Source organism: Oryctolagus cuniculus, chromosome 5 (genome assembly GCF_051225735.1).
Source record: "Oryctolagus cuniculus isolate XC-2025 breed Fujian yellow rabbit chromosome 5, ASM5122573v1, whole genome shotgun sequence".
Taxonomy (NCBI): domain Eukaryota; kingdom Metazoa; phylum Chordata; class Mammalia; order Lagomorpha; family Leporidae; genus Oryctolagus; species Oryctolagus cuniculus.
In genome coordinates, this window is record NC_142871.1 from 168,053,412 (window position 1) to 168,074,015 (window position 20,604).

Sequence of the window (20,604 nt, forward strand, 5' to 3'; positions counted from 1 at the left end):
ATTTAGAATACTTTTTAAATTCCTGATAATACTGAAATATAAAGTGAAAAAAGTCTGATATTGTTAAACAAGCTTTGTAACTAGTTGCCTGGGAATTTCTTTTCTACTGTTAATTAATATTTTCAACCACCAAATGTCCTTTTGCTTTCAGTGTATATTTAAAAACAATAAATAGTTTTTTAAAAAATATTTATTTATTTATTTGAAATTCAGAGTTACACAGAGAAGGGGGGGTAGAGAGAGAGAGAGAGAGAGAGAGAGAGAGAGATGTCTTCCATCTGCTGGTTCACTCCCCAGATAGCCGCAACAGCCGGAGCTGTGACAATCCGAAGCTAGGAGCCAGGAGTCTCCTCCATGTCTCCCATGCCGGTGCAGAGGCCCAAGGACTTGGGCTGTCCTCTACTGCTTTCCCAGTCCATAGCAGAGAGCTAGATAAGGAAGTGGAGCAGCTAGGACTTGAACCGGTGCCCATATGGGATGCCAGCCCTGCAGGTAGTGGCTTTAACCACTACACCACTGTACCAGCCCCAATAAATAGATTTTAAACTTCAATTTTATTATCTTTTTATAGGGAATTAGTATATTTACACTTATCATTTTTTATAAATAGGTACTTATGCCTGAGTTGTTAATTTGTATTTTTGCTTTTTTTTAATTTCTTTTTTCCTTCCTTTGGTTGGTTTGATTGAGTTTTCTGTTTCCTCCAGTTGGTTCAGAATTTATACTTTGTATGTTGTTTTCATTCTGCTACATTTTCATGTTCATACCTTATGAAGTGTGGTTCTCATTGCCTACATACTACACTTTAATTCCAATCTGCTGCTCCCCATAATTCAATTTATTGTTTTTCAGTAATTTCTACTCTGTTTACATATCTTTCAAATCGTTGTTTTGCTGTTTTTTTGCAATATGGCTAGTGACTTTTTGACTTAGCTATATATGGTGACCAGTCTGTTTACTCTGCTCACCATTATTTTCTTCCGTTCTGCTCCTGCTTCTTGAGTTGCACTTCCTTCTTCTACAGTATGTCCTTTACAGATAGTTGTGGTACAGATGTGTGTTATAAACTCCTTACCTTTGTCTGAAAGTATGTTGCCGTACTTTTGAATGGTAGTTTGGCTAGTTACAAAATTCCGAATTGGCACCAGTTTCTCTTAGCAATGTGAAAATATTTGTATTGCATTTTCTCTTGCTATCTATTTTAGCTGTTTTGTGTAATTGCTACTCCTTTGCAAGTTGTCTCTCTTCTCTCTTTGTAAGATTCTTTTCCTCTTTGATTTTTATCATTACCATGGATTAATCTTGGGTGGAGTACCATGTCTTCCTTTAATCTGAGTGCTTATGGTTTCCTACGGTCCTGGAAGATTCTCAGCTATTATGTCAGTGACTCACCTTTTATCTCTTTCCTGTGTGACTTCAGTTAGGCACATTTTGAAGTCCCAGCCTCCCTTCTGTGTCTTTTAAGATTCTTTTTGTCTATTTTTAACTCTTTGGGCTTTCTGCGTGCTGTTCTTAGTTCTGTCTCTCAGATCGTCATTCATTGATTTGTTAGGCTATGTCTTACCTACTATTCAACTTGTCCTTTGATGCCTTTGTTATTTTAGTAACTGAAGTTTCTAGGTAGCACATTTTTCAGTCACCTTCTCTTACCTTTTTGAGTATTTCAAATAGGATATTTGAGAGTCCTCCATATTCTCCTGTTTCAGTCTTCAGAGTATACATTCCTCTGTGTGTTGCATCTCTGTGCTTTCTGTGAAAACCTTGCCAAGCCCCAGAAAAAGGTTCACCAGGTTAAAACCAATGTTTTGTTTGTTTGCTTGTTGACTTCTGAAGACTGTAGAACATAACAGCTTACGCAATAAATATGGTTTAAAAGAAAAGTTCTATGTTCTTGTGGCTTGTGACAACTCTAATGAGTGACACATTTTAAAGAAGTTCAATATGCAAAAACTGTGGGAGGAAACTTACTCTAAAATCTAAATAAAATGAATTTTAATTAAATAACATAAAAACATGTTCAGGTAGTTACTGCTGTTTTAAATGTCAGTGTATTTCACATGTCAGTTTGAGGATAGTTCTTGGTGTCATGTAAAATGAAGTTTATGTCAGCTCTCTGCAAAGTTGCTACTGGGAACACAGTTTGACCACCATTTACTTAGATTCCAGGACCCACATCAATGTTGCCTAAACCTTTTTTCCCTAGGAGACCCCAGATCTTTATCTTTAAGGAAATAATAGAATTCAACTATAAATAGTTTTTAAAGCCCTCTATTGATATATGAATTTAAATTGAACAATTTTTCTGTTAAAAGGGTTCATTTGAAAGGTGGACTGACAAAGAGAATGGGAGAGAGAGAGACAGAGAGAGAGAGAGTTCTCTCCCCTAAAGGCCCCCAACAGCCAGATGTGAGCCAGGCTCACACATGGGTGGCAGGGACATAAGTACACAGGCCATTGTCTGCTGCCTTCCTATGTACATTAGCAGGAAGTTGGATCGGAAGTGAAGTAGCCAGGGCTTGAACCAGTGCTTCAGTATGTGCTGTGGACGTTGCAAGTGGTGGCTTAGCCCACTGTGCAACAATGCTGGCCTGAAACAAACAATTCTTGAAAGACAAGTACCGTAATAGGTGTATTATTCCTTAGATTGAAAGCTTGTTAGAATTTTGGATTTTTCTTTGTGTGCTTTGAGCTCAAATACTGTGTGGCCAGGTTACTTCCTAATCCACTGGTTTCTAAATTATTTACATATAAAGTAAAATTTACCTCTTTTTGCGATGTTGTCCTCCTGTTTAGTCAAATGCACAGTGAAGACACTGAAGTCCAAAAGTACACATTTTATTCTAAAAGCTTTCTATGCACCAACACCTAGGTGTATATATAATGGGATGTAGCTAGAAGTTCAGTTTTGTGCTGTGTTATGAGTACTGATTATTTTTATTTTGTAATGTGCATTATTGCTAGCAGGTTTCACATGTAATCTCATTTGTGCTTTCCCTCCTTCCTTTCTTAAAATGTAAATCTTTAAAAATTATGGCAGACTTAGTATTATTTTTAATGTACAGTTTCACTATGCTACTGTTTTTCTTATGCATCCCACAAATGCAAAAGAAGGCCTGAAAACTGCCACAAAGCTGTCACTTGACTTTTTTTTTCCCCCCTTTGGGCAGGGAGTGGACAGTGAGAGAGAGAGACAGAGAGAAAGGTCTTCCTTTGCCGTTGATTCACCCTCCTATGGCCGCCGCGGCCGGCGCGCCACGCTGATCCAATGGCAAGAGCCAGGTACTTCTCCTGGTCTCCCATGGGGTGCAGGGCCCAAGCACCTGGGCCATCCTCCACTGCACTCCCGGGCCACAGCAGAGAGCTGGCCTGGAAGAGGGGCAACCGGGACAGAATCTGGAGCCCCGACCGGGACTAGAACCCGGTGTGCCGGCGCTGCAAGGCGGAGGATTAGCCTAGTGAGCCGCGGCGCCGGCTTGTCACTTGACTTTTAAAGTATGTGTAGATGCTCGTTAGGAATCCAGAACCCCTGTTTCTGTGCTGTGCCCTATATCCACCTGTTGACATTGAAAGCCTTGAAGATTTGTCCTCAATACTCTTGCAGATCTATTTTCTTTGAAATTTCCCCCAGACCTCTCTCCTTATGAAGTTTTGTTTAAATGTTACTTCCCTTTGGCTTCTTCGGCATGTCCACCTGGCATGCATCTTCCTGGTTCGGATGGTTTCCCTGTGTTGTCTGTGCCATCTTGCCTTCCTGGTCCTTCTGTTGCCCTCCTGGTCCTCGGGAGCCCCTCAGACTGTGCCGCTCGGGAGTCAGTATGAAGATTCCCTCCCTCATCCTCGAGCCCAGCTCTTCTTTAACAGGACCACACAAAAGCCCTTTGCAGTCGGACTTGCTGTGCTGGCGGTTTGATGCTGTTGAGGATGCAGCGGCCAAGTCTTACTGAGACTGCCATTTGCAGCCCGTGAATGAAGACCAAGCAGCTAAGAAGATGAGCTCCTTGCCCCCCGCCAGGGCCGCGGAATGTGCATTTTAGTGTCACCAGACACAGTGGCAGGAGGTCGGGATGGGTGTGCATGGTGCCGAGGGGAGATGGTTCCGTGAGCAGGTGGGGGTGGGGACTTACTTGGAATGTCGTTAATGGGTATAACTCTTCTACCTGTCCAAGAAGCTGATTAAGTTCAGTACTTTATGTCTAGCATTTGAGGAGTTAAGGTTGTTCAGACAACATCTGGAGACTAAGAGAGCATAAATATTTTCCTAATTTATATTAACTTCTGGCTCCTTTATTTTGTATTTACTGTTTTCAGTATTGACTCCTCAAGGTTTTGGATAAGCCTGTAAGTATTTGTTCCATGACTCTTGATTATTAGGAAGAAGACGCTGGTTCTCTCAGTGTTAATGCACGATTTTGGTGGTCCTAGACCACTACAGCTAAGCGTCAGCTCCTGATTACAGTTTTTACTTCAGCCTTAGGTGGCTGTCTCTTCTCTCTGGCATTCTAAATCGCAGGCCCAATAGATAGAGGCTCAGCATTTGGCTCCTAGGAGTGACCTGGTTTAGACAGACCGGAAAATAGCCGCTAGCTGGGCTGCTGGTTCACTGATGGCCCTTGTCAAACACTTGGACAGATGATTCATCACGTGGAATCACTAGGAGCAGAAACCTGCCAATTTGTAGAACCTGACTCCTCCTAATCAGAGTGAGGAACAGGATGTTGAGTTCCTGCTCTGCACCTGATTAAAGCCAAATGCAGGAGGAGCCGCCGGGAGGAGGAGGAAGCGCAAGACCGTCTCAGCTGGGGGTGGAACAGCTACAGAAATTTAGAGGAAAATGATTTTTAAAAAAACCTTCCACATTTGTTTTATTTTCCAGATATGCTTAGAAGATAAGCACATAGGCAGTCTCAAGTTCTACATTTTTTTAAAGTAACATTCCGTGTGCTATTTAAGGGAAACAATAAATCTATTGATGTATGGTTTAAGCAAAGTTTCTTCCTTTGCAAGTAGATGTGTTATTTTCAGATAATTCTGTATTGTTCTAATTTTACCAAATTCTCCCTTTAGGTATTTGTAACTGTTAAAATAACAGCCGCTCTCTTCACTTATGTTAATAGTTTTTATGGTGCTTTTTTTTGTACAATTAAGGGCTCTCTGATTTTGATTCTTTTTAAAAAAGAATATACATCTGGGTCCATTGTACTTTCCTCCTGATTTAAGACAGCACTTCAGAGAGTTCATGGAAAATGGAATTAAAAGATAAGCTTATTCTGGGATAAAATTTTTTAAATCCATGTATATTAGAGGACTTCAAGAAGTTTATGCAAAATGCTTATTACACTTTCAACAGATCAATTTTATCTCAATACTGCTTGGTTATACTGTTTGATATATGAATTTTATAAATATGTTTAGATACAACTTAGGTCATGGAATCATCTAATTATAGTCTTTTTAAAAAATATTTATGTATTTGAAAGGGTTACAGAGAGAAAGATATAGAGAGAGGTCTTCCCATCCACTGGTTCATCCCCCACCCCCACCCTCAGTGGCCGCAACAGCTGGGCCTGGGCCAGGCTGAAACCAGGAGCCAGGAGCTTCTTTTAGGTCTCTCATGTGGGTGCAGGGGCCTGAGCACTTGGGCCAACTTCCTCTGCCTTCCCAGGTGCAGCAGCAGGGAGCCAGATCTGAAGTGGAGCAGCTGGGACTCGTATGGTATGCTGGTGCTACAGGCAGCAGCTTAACCCGTTACACCACAGTGCTGGCTCTTATCTAATTCTATTCTAAAATCTTTATAGTAATCCTTTAAGTTTAAGACAGATTATGTGTCAGGTTTACTTATATACAGATGGTTAAAATTAATATTGTAAAAAAATGAAAGTGGTACAAAACTGTAGCTGATAGTTAAATGAGGAAACCAGACCACTGCAAAGGATTTTATGGGTGATAAGCAGCGTAGGGAAGGCTATGGATGCATGGCAGGAACGATACTATGCATTAAGTTAAACATCTTAAATTTAAATATTATGTTGTTTTTATAGCTTTATTTGTTTATTTATTTATTTATTTGAAAGGTGGAAGAGAGGGAGAGGGAGAGAGAGAGAAAGAGCATCCATGTGCTGGTTCACTCCACAAATGGCCACAACAGCCAGGTCTGGTTCAGGCTGAAGCCAGGAGCCTGGAACCAACCTCCGCTTGTGTGGCAGGGGCTCGTGTCCTTGGGCCGTCAATGTTGCCCTCCTAGGTGCCTCAGCAGGGGGTTGTAACGGAAGCAGAGCGGCTGGGCACTCAGGGGGTGCTAGTGTCGCAAGTAGCGGCTCAACTCCTGAGCCTCAATCCTGGCCCCCAGTTTTTGTTTTTTAAAAAATATTTATTTATTTATTTTAGAAGTCAGAGTTAGAGAAAGACACACACACACACACACAGATCTTCCATCCATTGGTTCACTCTCCAGATGGCTACAACAGCCTGTGTTGGGCCAGGCTAACGCTAGGAGCTTCATCTGATTCTCCCACGTGAGTGGCAGGGACCCAGGCCCTTGGGCCATCTTGCACTGCTTTCCCAAGCCATTAGTAGGGAGCTGGATTGAATGTGAAGCAGCCAGGTCATGGGCGGGCGCCCACATAGGATGCCCACAAAGCAGGTGATAGCTTTTACCTGCTACACCACAATGCTGACCACTTCCTATCTTTATTTATAAACACAAGAGAGATAAGCTTAATTATTTATCAAGTGTATCTTCAGCATAAAGCAGTTTTATTCAGCAGTGTTTGAATAATGACCTAGTGATAGTATAGCTCATGGTTAGCTTCAGATTTTTCCAAAAGTAGGGATTCCTCTTTTACCTGTTATATCGGGGACCTCAAGCTTTGCTGTGATGGCCCTGGTGGACTTCACATAGAACCTCCTGTTTGTGTGTGTTGCCTGGGAGCCTGTGTGTGTAGTCACTGTCCCCTGGAGTGATTTTGCTCTGCTGCCACCCTTACAAGTACACACCCTCTTCCTTCACAAAACTGTTTCCTGATATCCTTAATGGGAAGTAACAAATTATTTTCCATATTCAAAAGATATTTTGTTTGTGCCTTTCTTCTTACTGGCGTTTAAATAACTTTCATACTTCTTTGAAAATCGCTGGGTTCTTTAAGGGATACACTTTCTAACTCACTGTTGACATATGATTCAGCTCCCGTGTCTTTATAAGTTTGTGCTCAATAAATATTTATGGAAATAATGAATGCATAAATGAATCAATATAATAAATACCAAAAGTGTCATTTGTTCCTGTCGTGCCCTTTTTATTGCGTGTGTTTCAGTTTGTAATCTCAGGGTTGGTGTAGCATGTGATGATCCTGAACTGAGTGATAAAGAAAACACCACACAAGAATAAAGAGCTTATTCAGGCAATTTGTATGTGGAATCCCAGACCAGAACTGGCAGGTGATCTGGTTAGAAGCTGTAGCAGGATTTTTCTGCCTAGGGCAGTAGATGCAGGAAAGATTTATACCTTTTCTACTTTTTTCTTCCTTCTTCCCTCCCTCTCTCTCTTTCTTTTCCTCCCTCCCTCCCTCCTTCCTTCCTTCCCTCCTTCCATATGGGAGCCAGTTCTAGTCCCGGTTGCTTCTCTTCCAGTCCAGCTCTCTGCTGTGGCCCAGGAGGGCAGTGGAAGATGGCCCAAGTGCTTGGGCCCTACACCCGCATGGGAGACCAGGAGGAAGCACCTGGCTCCTGGCTTCAGATCGGCGCAGCGCAGGCCATAGCGGCCATTTTGGGGGTGAACCAATGGAAGGAAGACCTTTCTCTCTCTCTCTCTGTCTATAACTCTACCTGTCAAGTAAATTAAAAAAAAAAAAAAAAGATTAACTTGTCTGTTTGAAAGGCAGAGTTAGAGAGAGAGAGAGAGAGAGGTGTCTTCCATCTGCTGGTTCACTCCCCAGATGGCCACAATGGCTGGAGCTGCGCCAATCTAAAGCCAGGAGCCAGGAGCTTCTTCCAGGTCTCCTATTCAGGTTCAGGGGCCCAAAGACTTGGGCCATCTTCTACTGCTTTCCCAGGCCATAGCAGAGAGCTATATTGGAAGTGGAGCAGCTATATGGGATGCCAGCACCGCAGGTGGTGGCTTTACCCACTATGCCACAGCGCCAGCCCTGGTACCTTTTCAAATTTAATGGTGAGGAAGGGAGTCCTGCTGGCTTTTCTGATGTTATTAGGAAGACTTTTAGTGGCACTTGGGCTTTAATGACCAGGGAGTGGTGTCAGCTAAGCTGGCAGGTGATCAGTACCCTCCCAAGGTACGGGGCAAATCAAGAGGAAAGGGTGACACAGGACAGCTTCTCTATGGTTTGCTGTCACACGTGTGTTCCTTTACCCCACAGCACCGGCCCCTCCTGCCATTTTAAATATGGAATTACAAATTGTTTACCTAGAATGTTCTAGGCCAGTGCTATTTTGGACTAACAATTCAATCTCATTTACTGTTATATTAAATTCCATTATTAATCCAGGTATAATAAAATTTTGAATATTGCATATATTCGGTTTCTTGCATATACAGCTACAAACAGTTTTATTTGTTCCTTTCCAATCTGTATGTCATTAATTAATTATTTATTGTTGGCTAGGATAGCTAGCAAAATACTGAATTAAAGTAGTTAGAGGTAGGCCGGCGCCGTGGCTCACTAGGCTAATCCTCCACCTTGCGGTGCCAGCACACCGGGTTCTAGTCCTGGTCGGGGCGCCAGATTCTGTCCCGGTTGCCCCTCTTCCAGGCCAGCTCTCTGCTGTGGCCAGGGAGTGCAGTGGAGGATGGCCAAGTGCTTGGGCCCTGCACCCCATTGGAGACCAGGATAAGTACCTGGCTCCTGCCATCGGATCAGCGCGGTGCACCGGCCGTGGCGGCCATTGGAGGGTGAACCAACGGCAAAGGAAGACCTTTCTCTCTGCCGCTCTCTCTCACTGTCCACTCTGCCTGTCAAAAAAATAAAATAAAATAAAGTAGTTAGAGGTCTTTGCTTCATTTCTGGTCTTAGAGTGAAATTATTCAACCTTTCATCATTTTGATATTAGTAGGTTTTTTTAAGATTATTTATTTATTTATTTGACAGGTCGAGTTAGAGAGAGAGAGAATAGTAGGTTTTTTTTTTTTTTTCAGATTTATTTATTTGAAAGTCCGAGTTACATAGAAAGAGAAGGAGAAGCAGAGAGAGAGGTCTTCTATCTGCTGGTTCATCCTTAACTGGCTGCAATGGCCAGAGCTGTACCCATCCGAAGCCAGGAGCTTCTTCTGGGTCTCCCACATGGGTGCAGGGGCCCAAGCACTTGGGCCGTCTTCCACTACTTTCCCAGGCCATAGCAGAGAGCTGGATCGAAGTGGAGCAGCCAGGACTCAAACTGGCACCCATATAGGATGCTGCTGGCAATGCAGGCGGTGGCTTTATCTGCTACGCCATAGTGCCGGCCCCAGTAGGTTTTTTATTATTGCCAATAACCAAGTTCTGAGAGAATTTATTTCTAGTTTGTAGAAAAATTTATTAAAATGTAGGATGAGTATTAAATGTTCTCCAATTCCTTTTTTGCATCTATTAAGAATTTTGAATGGTTTGCTTTTTTTTTTTAAATCTGTTTATATGGTGCATTGATTGATGTTAAACTAAACTTACATTCCTGGGATAAATTCCTTTTGGTCCAGATGTAGTATCCTTGTTACATATTTTGGATTCAGTGTGGTAATATTTTGTTTAGACTTGGGAATATATTCATGAAAGATTTGAGTTTGTACTGTTCTTTTAATGTCTGTCTGCTTTTGATTTTGCTCACCTAATAACATGAATTGGGAAATGTATCCTCTTCCTCCTCCCTGTGAAATATTTTATGTGAGATTTTTATTGTTTCTTCCATAAATATAATATGGAATTCACCAGTTAAGCCATTAACTCCAAAACTTGGAGATGTTTTTCTGATTGTTTTTAAATTGTTCTTGAGAAAGTCCTGGTCATTTATGACTTTCAGGGCTGTCTTTAACATTTGTAAGATCTGCAGGCCATTTGTAATCCTTCATTTCTGTTATCAGTTATTCTGTGTCTTTTCCCTGCTTACTCCCTGCTGATGTTTATTAATTTTATTGATCTTTTCAGTGAGATAACTTTGGCTTTATGGCTTTTTTTTTTGTTATTTATTTCTTTTCCTGGTCAGTAATTTCAGCATTTATCTTTATTTCTTTTCATCAGCATACTTGGGGATTAATTTGTCTTTTTTCTGGTTTCTAGTTTCTTGAGGTGAAAACGCAGCTTATTTGTTTTGGGTCTTTCTACTCTTTATATATGGCATCTAAAACTATAGATTAATTTCTCAGTGCCACTTTACCTGATTCAAAATTTGGATGTGTTTGTGTTTTAATTTTCCATCAGTTTAAAATATATTCTAATATCTCTTATGGTACCCTCTTTGACCAAAGATTTATTTAGAAATATGTTCTTTGCATTCCAAATTCTTGTGTATTTCCTAGAAATTAGTTTTTATGGTTTGTATCTTTGTTATGCTTAGGTAATATTTTCTGTGTTATTTTGATCCTTTTAAGTTTATAGAGACAAAATTTTGGAGCACCCCACAGGCTGTCAGTAAGTAAGCATTTTGTAAAGAGTGTGTAGTTTTCTGCTGTTACACGTAGTGTTTGTAGAGTGACCATTAGTCCTTCCCTGTTCCCTTGCTTAGCAGTTACTAATAAACAGAGATACTCAGTAATGACTCTGAATTTGATTATTTCTGCTTTTAGCAGTGGCAGGTTTCACGTCATATGTCTTGAGCTCTGTTACTAGGCACATGCAGATTTCTGATCATTATGCCCTCTTATTAATTGTCTGCTTTCTCACTGTGCCATGGCCATCTCCATCTTTAGTAGTATTCATCAATTATTCTTTGTTTCCATTCTGGTTCGTTGTCTGCTATTAATGTTGATACCCAACTTTCTTCTTTTTGTAACTAGTAGGCTTTTTTGTAACATCTTTGAAAGAATTGGACAAATCATGCGGAGTTCTCACATGTAATCCCCCTGTCTAGAAGTTTCCTCGTTTGTCGCCATCATTAGTGCCCTGTATCTGTTACAATTAAGGAACCCATACTGAGATTTTATAATTAACTGAAGTCCATAGTTGATACTAGTGTTCAGTCTGTGTGTTTGACAACTGCATCATGTCAGCGTTCCACCATTATAGTATCATCCAGAACAGTTTCACTAATCTGAAAATACTCCGTTCTTTGTATATCCCCTGACCCTTGGTGCTCACTATTTTCACTGCTTCAGTAGTTTTGCCTTTTCCAGAGTCGTATGGTGAGTCATGTACTCTGTGGCCATTTCAGACTAGCTTCTTTGATGAAGCAATATGATTTAAGATTTCTCCAATCTTTCCCTGTCTTGAGAATGCACTTGCTTTTTATTGCTGAATAATATTCCACTGTGTGGATGTCCATCCTTTGTCAATTAACCTATAAAAGACATCTTGACATCTCTGATGCTTCCCATTTTTGTGATTCAGCAGAAAGCTGAACCGGAAGCAGAGTAGCTGAGGCTCAGACTGACACGCTGATATGGGATGGCGGCACTGCAAACAGGGGCTTAACCTGCTGTGCCACAACACCAGTCCCCTTTTATTACCTTTTGAAGCTCCTGGGATCAGTAGTGATTACTTCTGTTTCCTTTATCATGTTGGTATTTTCTGTCCTATATTTCTTTTAGAATGTTTGGCTGCAGGCTTAATAATTTCATTGCTCTTTTCCTAAGAACTAGTTCTTGATTTCATTGATTTTCTGTTTTTAATGTCATTAATTTCTTCTCTAATTTTTATTATTTTATTCCCTTTGTTTGCTTTTGGTGTATATTGGCTTTTTTTTCTCTACTTTTCTAACATTGAAGCTTACTTTTTTTTATTTTAGATATTACCTGTTTACTAATATTGCACTGAATTTAAATTTTTATAAATTTAGAATTTCATAATTTAAAATTTTGTAAAATTATAAATTTTCCTCTGAGCATTGCTTTCATTGCATTTCACAGATTTTGATACATTGTCTTTTTATTTTCATTGATTGAGAGGTTTTTTTTAAAGCTTTATCTATTATTCTGAAAATCTGAGTTAGAGAGGGAGGAAGATAGAGACAGGGAGGGAGGGAGAGAGAAGAGAAAGAAAGAGAGAGAGAGAGAGAGAGAGAATCTTGCACCACTGGTTCATTCCACAGATGGCTGTAATGGCCAGCGCAGAGCTAGGATGAAGCTAGGATGAGAGCCAGGAGTCAGGAGCTTCATCCAGGTCTCCCACATGGGTGCAGGGGCCCAAACACCTTCTTTCCCAGGTCATAAACAGGGATTTGGATCCGAAGTGGAGCAGCTGGGACTTAAACCATCACCCACATGGGGTGCCAGCGTCTCAGGCAGCGGCTCTACCCTCTCAACTGTAAAGCTGGCCCCAATTAAGATTACTTCAATATTTCTCTTAATACTTCTTTGACATATTTATTAGTTAGAAGTACATATGATGTTTAATCTCCAAATATCTTCTTTTTCAGAAATATTTTCGTTTTATTTAAAAGGCAAAGGGTGTGTGTGGGTGGTTCTTCCATCCACTCCTTCACTCCTCAAATGCCCACAATAGCCCGGGTGGGCAGGCCAAAGGCAAGGTCCTGGGACTCAGCCTAGGTTTCCCATGAGTACAGGGACCATCGCCCTCTTGCCTGCCTGGATGCTTGTCGGCAGGAGCTGGGGTTGGAAGTGGGGCTGGGATCGAACGCAGGACTTCTGTGGGATGTGAGGGTCCACGCAGCATCTCAGCAGCCGCACTAAATGCCCAGACCAGCTCCAGACACTTTGTAAAGTTAGTTTCACTGAAGCACACTTTGATTTCTGTTCTTTTGGACTTGTTGAGGTTTATTTGTGAACCTAGATATGATCTAGCGGTAGATATTTTGTGTGAGACAGAAGTGAATGATTCTTCCACCTGCTGGAGAAAGTGTCCTGTAGCTGTCAGCTCCTTCTGGTTGGTTGCTGAAGTTTTCTTCGGTTCTGCCTGTGCTGTGTGAAGTCTCTGGGTGAGTGAGTTACTTACAGAGGGGCGTGTCTTCAAAGCTGGTAGTGGGTCTGTTTCACTCGGCTTGCAGTTCATGCCCGAGATTTATCACTCTGTGGTTGCTCCATACTTGTTACAGACTGTTATGTCTTCTGGGAGAATTCATCCCAAATTTCTGACCTAGATCATTTTCCATCTCTGAAGAAATTCTTTTAAATTCCATGCCAGGCCATTCTGCTGCTAACAGATTTCCTCCGTTTTGATCATCTGAGAAAGTCCTTATTTTTCTTGTAGGGGAGTAATTTTGCTGTCTGTAAAATTTTAGGTTGTCAGATTTTTTCTTTCAACACGAAATATTTCACTGCTTGTGTGGTTTCTGACAAGAAGCTTCTTTCAAGGTTTTGTCTTTGTCTTTGGTTTTCTGCAATTGAAATATGACGTGCCTGAGTATAATCTCTCTTTATATTTGTCCTCAATGTTATTCTCTGAGCTTCCTTAATTTTTATTTGGAATTCATACTGAGTTTGGAGAACTTTCAGTCGTGACGGCTCCTCACATTTCTTCTGCACAGGCCCTTCCTCTTTCTTCTGCTGGTACTTCCACGGCATGTGTGCGGCGCCTGCTGTGGCTGTCCCGCAGTTCTTGGTACCTCCACGGCGTGTATGCGGCGCCTGCTGTGACTGTCCCACAGTTCTTGGTACCTCCACGGCATGTATGCGGCGCCTGCTCTGACTGTCCCACAGTTCTTGGTACTTGCACGGCATGTGTGTGGCGCCTGCTGTGGCTGTCCCGCAGTTGTTGGTACCTCCACGGCATGTATGCGGCACCTGCTGTGACTGTCCCACAGTTCCTGGTACTTCCACGGCATGTATGCGGCGCCTGCTGTGGCTGTCCCGCAGTTCTTGGAGACTATGTTGCATTTATTTCACTCCTTTTTTCCTTGTACTTCAGGTTGGGATTTTTCTGTTGACCTGACTTTAAGCTCACTGCTTGTTTCTGGTTATTTCAAGGGCATTTCTATTACAGTATTTTGACTGACAGGATTCCTTTTCATTCTTCCTCCTGTCTTTGGAAATCTGTTTCATTTCTCTTGCTTACATTCCCTGCCTGTCCCTGTATGTTGTCTGCATGAAAACTCTTGATATATTAATCATGTTATTTTAGATCCTATTTGATATTTCAGAAATCTGTGTTCTTGCGTGAATTTGCCTCTAGTGCTTGCTTTGCTTCTTTAGAAAGTTTTTCTTGCTGTTTTAGTACTTTGTCATTTTTCATTGCAAGCTGGACATGATATATCAAGTAACAGAAACTGGGAGGTTGGGTTTTAATACAAAGTTTTTTGTTGATCTGACCATGAGGGGCTGTGGGCGGTGGTTCCAGAGGACTGAGTGTCCTCTGCCTTCTTTGTTCTTCCCCTCTTGTCTTTGGGGCTCCCTGAGAACTCCTTCTTGAATAGTCTGTGGCTTATTGCTTTTCAGTTGTAATGCACTCTTCTTATACCGACTCTCTGCTGATGTGTTGGTAAGATGTTGTGCAAGGGAAGTGGTCTATAATCTGACGATTAACTCTCATTTTAAAATACAGGGATCTCTTTTTTCTTTAAAAAAAGATTTATTTATTTGAAAGAGTTAAAAGGAGAGAGGAAGGGAGGAGAAGAAGGTGGAAGAGGAGGAGGAGGAGAGAGAGAGATCGATCTTCCATCTGCTGGTTCATTCCCCAGATGGCCACTAATGCCAGGATGCCAGGAGCCAAGACCTTCTTCTCAGTCTCCCATGTGGGTGGCAGGGGCCCAGGCACTTGAACCATCCTCCACTGCTTTTCCCGGGCCATTAGCAGGAAGCGGGATCAGAAGTGGAGCAACCGGGGCATGAATGGGAGGTGCCCACATGGGTGGTGGTGTCTCAGGCAGCTGTTTACCCGCTGAGCCACGGCTCCAGCCCAGGGCTGACGTTCTGGCCTGTGGCCTTGACAAGTGCAGTTTCTTAGCAGTGTTTGTTTTCTCCTACATGGAAGACAGGAATCCAAGCAGAGGGGAGGCTAGAGTGGGGTACCATTCCACTGGCTCACAAAATACTGCTGAATGCTTTCCCTGAGAAGGCAGGTTTCGCTGAGACCAGAATACTCGGTGTACATAGTCCCTGACGGACATGAGTCAGCCTAGGATCTTTGACTTCACAGGGATGTGGACGCGATGCTCATTCAGTAGAAAACGCACTTCTAATTTTGATCTGTTCTTGGGTGATGTGCAGTCTGATTCTCTCTTGTGATGCTGGACAGAGACAGCAAGCTATCACCCTCACCACCAGCAGTCCAGTGCCCCGAGTTGCTGCTAAGCTAGGATGCCGGGTAGCTTAGGTGTCCGAGATGCAGTTTGGACTTCGGATGCTTTCCACTTTGAAGGATCTGTCAGCCTGAACCCCGTTGGAAGGTGAAGACTGTTGTTCAAAGTGGTTACTCTTTCCCTTCCCTTCACTATCACAAGATGGAATTTTTCTCTGATCTTCACCATAAGAATTTCAAGGAGTTTCTGACGATAAAGATCTCAGAAGTGTGGGTACCACTGTAGGGGCTGCTAGGACATTTTAAGTCCAGCGCTAGTACATACTCAACCTGCAGCAGTTCACCAAAATTACCATTTGAGTTTTCCTGGTGCTTTATGGTTCCCATGTTTCTGCTTCAGGTTAGCCTATCTCAGCTGCAATTCTCTGTATTCACCCATCTCTATGGATTTTAGGGCATTGGCTTACTCTGTGGCCTCATTTTTCTGATGGAACTAAGAAAAGTCTTTGGTTTTCTTTAGCTTTTCTCATATGAGAACATGGATGTTGATTTCCAAGCTCTTTAAGTCTTGGAGAAAGCTGACACCAACTAGCTTTCTTTTGATTTGTGTTTGCAAGATGAAACTCTGACTCTTCTTTATGTTTTAAAAAGTTTTATTTATTTATTCTTATTTATTTAAGAGAGAGAGAGAGATCTCCTATCTGCTGATTCACTCTCCAAATACCTACACAGCTGGATCAGGCTTAAGCCGAGAGGCCCGAATGCAATCTGGGTCTTCCACATGGGTGGCAGGGACCCACGTTCTTGAGCCATCAACCTGCTGCTACCTAGGGTGCACATTAGCAGGAAGCTAGATTGGAAACAGAGGAGCCAGGACTCAAGCACCCATTGTGGGATGCACCACACCTGCACCCACATCCCTTTACTTCTAATCTATCTCTGTCTTTATCCTTTAGGTAAGTTTCACATTAAAAATATATGTGTATAATTGGGTCTTTCAGTGTTATCTAGTCTGACAGTTTCTTTTAATTGAAGTATTAGGCCATTTGTTTAATGTAATTACTCATCTGGTTAGTTTAAGTCCCTTAAATCTTTTATTTTCCTGCATTATTTGGGTTGAATTTGGTATTTTTGAAGCATCCTTTCAAATTGCTATCTTATTTTTCTATAGTTTAATTTTTTATAATTGCTCTAAATTTTATAATATATGCATGCATCTTATTACTCTCTTCATGTAAACAATATATACTACTTACCATATAATGTGAGAAATTGTATATTTTTATTTCCTCATTTTGTCTTTATTCTGTTATTTCCATAGATTTTATTTCCACATGTTTTTAACAATATATATATATATTTTTTGACAGGCAGAGTGGACAGTGAGAGAAAGAGAGAGAGAAAGGTCTTCCTTTGCCATTGGTTCACCCTCCAATGGCCGCCACGGCCGGCGCACCGCGCTGATCCGAAGGCAGGAGCCAGGTGCTTCTCCTGGTCTCCCATGGGGTGCAGGGCCCAGGCACCTGGGCCATCCTCCACTGCACTCCCGGGCCACAACAGAGAGCTGGCCTGGAAGAGGGGCAACCGGGACAGAATCCGGCGCCCCGACCGGGACTAGAACCTGGTGTACCGGCGCCGCAGGCGGAGGATTAGCCTAGTGAGCCACGGCACTGGCCAACAAAATATTTTTAAGATTTATTTATTTACTTATTTGAGTGGCAGAGACAGAGGGAAGAAGGGAGGAGGAACAGGAGGAGCTCCCATGTGCCGGGTCGCTTTCCAGATGCGTACAGTCGCCCCAGATCAGAGGACTGAAACTGGGAGCTAGGAACTGAACCCGAGTCTTCCACAGGGTGGCAGCTGGCACCTGCTCCCTCCCACGTGTGCTTCAGCAGGAAGGTAGAATTGGGAGAGGAGCCAGGCTGTGAACCCGGGCACTCAGATAGGGGCTGTGGGTGTCCCAAGTGATGGCTTGACTTCTAGGTCAAATTTGCCACTCACTCCATATTTTTGCTCTAAACATTTTTAATGAAAATTTTATATGATAAAAAAACAAATTTCCCCACTTGTTTGTTATTTCTGACATCCTTCCTTTCACTGAACAGTTATATTTTATGTAGAATCTACCTGTTCCCAGTGACTTTTCTGAGCAATTTTTTTTCTGAATCTAAATCTTCATTTTTCCTTCTTTTATAAAGATTATTTGCAGTGGACATGGACTATTATGGACTTTTATCCTTCCAGTTGGCTGGCATTGTGGCATGGTGGGTAAAGCTGTTGCCTGTGATGCTGGCATCCCACTTGGCTGCCAGTTCTAATCCCAGCTGCTCCACTTCCAATCCAGCTCCCTGTTAATGGCCTGGGAAAAACAGCAGCAGATGACTCACATGTGTGGTCCCTGCTACCCATATGTGAGACCTGGAAGAAGCTCTGGGCTTCAGCCTGGCCTATTACTGGCCATCTGGAGAGTGAACTAGTGGATGAAGATCTTTCTCTCTCTCTCTCTCCGTCTCTCCCTCTGTCTCTGTGATCTTTCGCAATCAATCAATCAATCAATCTTATTTAAAGTGTTCTCTTTATTATACTCTGTTTTATATTGCTATCTCCAATGATTCTTTTCTTTGTTTCCCATAGGTCCCTTTCCCTTTGTTTATGACATTTTCTGTGTGTTACTACAAATTACTGGCTTACAGTAATTGGCTTCTGATTTGCTATTTGATTTTCTTGGTGTTTAGCTGCTCAGGGTTCATTTGATTTGTTAGATCTGAATGATTATAGTCTGCCAAGTTATGACCATTTTCTGCCGTTACATCTTGAACTGTTTTTCTACCTTGTATGTTAGATCATTGAATGTTTTTCCATTTATTATTGAGGCAGTGTTCAAAATAAACAAGGGAGTACAGTAACATGTATTTTTCAGTACTTTGTAGAATTACGCTAAGGCAGATGAAGACCCCATTCTTAGTTTTCCATTACTAATTGACATCAGCAACTTTTATCAAATTCTAATACTGATTTTCCCTCTCCCTATTTAGTATCTTCTGTTTACCAGTTTTTGTCTACTGTATTTCTGATTTTTTGGTTCAGAGTAAATTTTTGCTGCTGCATTTATTTCTTAATTAGACCTGACTTACCCCCCCTTGAACACATGCATGTCTTCTATAAGAACTTCACTGTCCTTTGAAATTAAACCAGAGATTACCAGGCTTTGCGTGAAATCCTCTGTAAATGCTCTATTTCCCTTTCTCTCCGACTCATTTTCTTCTGCCCTCCTTCCTTGCTGGATGCCTTCTCTTGGTTTCTAGCTGACGTGTCTTAGAAGACGAGAGGCTTCATGTAGCTCTGTTCCTGATTGAATCAGAGTCAGTCTCTCTCTCTCTCTCTGCCTTTCAAATCTTGTTTTAGAACCTGTCTCCTTTATTCATTCTTCTATTTCAAAAATATAAAAATTGGGATTCCTTTTGGAAAATTAGAACCAGAAAATCCTTTGGACCCTCTGAAGTTGTTACTTGTCCTTTTCTTGAAATGTGAAAGCTAGAAAAATAACTTGCTTTTGCTGTTATTTCAGGAGATTAAACTTAACATATTCAGGACAGAGATCAGTTTTTGTAGTTGGTTCCCATGGTATGTCATTACTTGGATTTTGACCTGTTAATTTCTCTCTCCATATATATATATATACAGCTATATGAAATACATAATTTACATGTATAGTGTATTTTAATAATTAATACAATATATATTTTCTCTATATGGTACATGCATATATATGCACACATGAATCGATGATTTTAAAATCACTGTGGCCACACAATGAAATAGGTTTCTTATTTTCAATGAAAAATAAGAAAAAGTTGTGGAAATTCTGGCCGTCGAGAGGGAGAAAGCTGTCTGTTAGCTGGTCGATGTCTGTGTGCAGCCCTGGCCTTTGGATGATTCGTGAGCACTCAGCTACAGCACAGTGAGGAACCTGTGTACAGTGAGTGCTGCAGGCAGGACGGAGCTGTCCTGCGCTCAGGCCCAGCGCATTTGTGAGACAGACCCCGCCAGCTTTCTGAGAGGCTGTCCTGCGCTCAGAACCCGCAGGGTGTCCAGCCGGCAGTCTTGGATTCTAGTCTGGCATTGCTTGCAGTTAGTTACATAGAGGACCTGAGACCCCTGAAGTGCAGCTCTCTACGCCGTTGGTCCTCCAGCTTGTCCACGCTCTGAACACAGTGTTTTATGCAGCTGTATCCTTCAGGTGGCTGGTTTCACAGGTCTAGCGTGGGACTTGGGAAGCTTTGTACAGATTATACAGATAAAAGAAATCAGTGAAGAGGTGCCCTTTCACTATTGAGAGTTCGGGCCTCATCTTCCTCACAGTGTCCTTGAATGGTGGTGAGTGTGCTGTCCTCAGGGTGTGTGAATGCAGGTTTGGGGACTTTGGAGGGAAAATGTGACTGGTCCACCAAAAGAACGGAAAACAAATCTCACGAGTTTTCTCCTCTAAATTAGGTTAATAGTATCTACCACACTGGATTGTTTTAAAGATTAAGTGGATATAAAATAATGATTAATGACAGTAGTAACAGCTAGTACTTGTGCCTTGCTTCCTGTTTTATTTCTACAAACTCAGTTACCAATTAGACACCTTGGAGTAGATAAGATAGAAAGCTAAATCCAAAACCTGAAGATGAATGGCCTGTTAGGGTTTGTAACCAACAAGATCTGTGCCTTGGAGTGCAGGAGGAGAAGTCTGCGAAAGATCTGTGCCTGCACCGTCGCCAGAGGGGAGACGTCTTCCCGCCGGACCCCCAGCGCTGGTCCCAGGCGGAGGACAGCGGCCCGCGGGCTGTGTGGGCCCTGCCAGCGCGACTGCAGGCAGGACTCACAAGCCAGTCAGTCTGTAACAGGCTCTTTTTTTTTTTTTTTTTTTTGGACAGACAGAGTGGACAGTGAGAAAGAGAGAGAGAGAAAGGTCTTCCTTTGCCTTTGGTTCACACTTCAATGGCCGCCGTGGCCGGCACACCACGCTGATCCGATGGCAGGAGCCAGGTGCTTCCTCCTGGTCTCCCATGGGGTGCAGGGCCCAAGCACTTGGGCCATCCTCCACTGCCCTCCCTGGCCACAGCAGAGAGCTGGCCTGGAAGAGGGGCAACCGGGACAGAATCCGGCGCCCCGACCGGGACTAGAACCCGGTGTGCCGGCGCCACAAGGCAGAAGATTCAGGCTCATTTTTAACTTCATAATTTTGTATGGCCTAAAAGGGGTGTTATAAATATCCCTTGGCAGAAAA

The 20,604-nt window shown here is 42.3% G+C and overlaps 1 protein-coding gene across 1 annotated transcript in view; it reads left to right on the plus strand.

Moving 5' to 3' along the window:
• Positions 1–20,604, plus strand: part of GMDS (GDP-mannose 4,6-dehydratase) — a 628,352-nt gene that overhangs the window by 223,438 nt on the left and 384,310 nt on the right. The window lies entirely within an intron of this gene.